Genomic DNA, 2,077 nt, shown 5'->3' on the forward strand with positions numbered 1-2,077 from the left:
GCCCCTGAGGGCAGAACAGGGTCATACCTTCATACTGTTGCTGGGACAGGATAGGAACTGCATAGATATTGCTGAATGAATGAATGAGGAGACATTGGGAGGGGGCTGTCCAGGAAGCAATTAGAGCCGAAGGTCTAGTTCTCAGTACCCTGCCGCAGGCAGACTATCTGTGTCTGTGCCTGTGGTGGGGTGGGGAGGGCTTTGCCTGTGCAGGCCTGGGAAGGGGAGAGCCCCATAGGACACCAGCCTCAGGGCATGCATATTGCAGAAGGCTCGTTCCTTGAATATTAACTCACTGCCAGACTGGCATCCCTGACTGCTGCTGAATTTTTCACTGTCAGAGCCAGTGGTTCATGGGGGATGGGGATTGGGAGGACAGCACATCCATGTCCAGAGGGTCACATGCACTTTTGTGTGACAGTGTCACGTGCAGCTGTTTAGGTAAGGGCTTGCTCCCAGGTGGCCATGCATGGATGCTATGGGCAGCTCTATGTCTGAGCATGTTCTGCTCTTAGCTGGTCTGCTTTGCACACAGGTGAGTTGTGTTTTACATGCTCTCATTTCCAAGTTCAATTGAGGGAAGAAAGGGCCCTTAGAGAACATTCCGTTCCACTCCTCCCATTGTGCAGAAAGGAAATCTGAGGCTCAGAAGGGAGAGGTTGCTCGAGGTCACACCATGAGTCCTTGGAGGATCAAGGCTAAAGCCCAGTGAATAGTGAGCATTTATTGAGAGCCTGTCATGTACCTGACACCATGCTGGGCACGGGGGACTCACTCTACTAGAGAAGCCCACAGTCCAGGAAACCAGGCTTGGGGAAGAGAGAGACAGACATGGGCCTGAGCATTAGGCTGCAGAGCAGGAGGGGTTTCCTCTGCCTTCAGAAGAGGGTGTCAGGGAAGACAAGGAAACACTTGCACTGAGCTCTGAAGACTAATTGAAAGCTCAGCAGGCAGAGAAAGGGGAAAGGGCACTCCAGGCGGAGGGTGCCTCATAAGCAAAGGCACGAGGCATGAAACAACTTGGCAAGTTTGGGGAATTGCAAATAGTGCAGTTCAGCTGGAGAGGATGGGCTGCGGATACGGGGCGGTGAGATCACAGTGGCTTTGTGGGCCATCATCAGGGTTTGGATTTTATTCTGAGGGCCAGAGAGGAACCACTGAAGCAGACTTGGGTTTTAGAAGGATTTCTGTAGGTACAGAGGAAAAGTGAATTCAACCGATATATTTTGAGCTCTCAATATATGCCAGGTACCACGCTGGGTGCTGAGGATACTGTTCTGAATGAGGCACATACAGTCTCAGCTCTGCAGTGTATTAAGAGACACACAGGTGTAGTAGGGAGGAAGCCTGGCACACAAATAAGAAATACCCCATTTCTGTATTCACTTTAAACCAACTCCAGTCTGACTCATTCTAAACGTTTTCCTATGAGTTGGCAAAAAATTTAATCTCAACCATCACTGAGGCTCCCTACCACCTCTCCCACTGACGTGTGCAAGGAGCTGCTGGCCCCCCTGAACATGGGCACAGAAGAGGTGCCTCCTGTTTTCAGTCTACATTGACTACACAGAGATGTCCATTGTCCTAGTAGTCCATATGGTCTCTTGAGGCTCAATGACTAAGGTGTTCCCCTGCTACTTTGGGGCAATGAGGCTGGTTCCCCAGTGTTTGCACTCCAGCCACCCCAGGTGCGTTACCACACATCCCCACAGCTCCTGTCACCTGTCAAGGGAGCTACCACCTGTCAGGGGAGCTAGACACAGGTCCCTACCACCCAAAGGACCCCCACCTTCTGCACCCTCTGCAGCTAGCTTTCATCCCTCATTTCTCTGTCCTCTTCTCCCCATCCCTTGGGAACACCTGGCATGCCTGCTTCCAGAAGTTTAGCTCTTTCCAAACTCAGGATGAGCCATCAGACTTCAAGCAGCTTTTTGCATTCAGGCCTGCACAGTTCCCCGAGGCTAGAAAAATCAAAGGACTTCGCTACCAGCTTGCAAGTGGGAGGGGAAACTACAGGAGAGCAAAGCAATTAATATCTCAATCAATTGTCCTGCCACGGGAATGAATAAGCCATTAG

Source organism: Chlorocebus sabaeus, chromosome 20, assembly GCF_047675955.1.
Source record: "Chlorocebus sabaeus isolate Y175 chromosome 20, mChlSab1.0.hap1, whole genome shotgun sequence".
NCBI classification, from domain to species: Eukaryota; Metazoa; Chordata; class Mammalia; order Primates; family Cercopithecidae; genus Chlorocebus; species Chlorocebus sabaeus.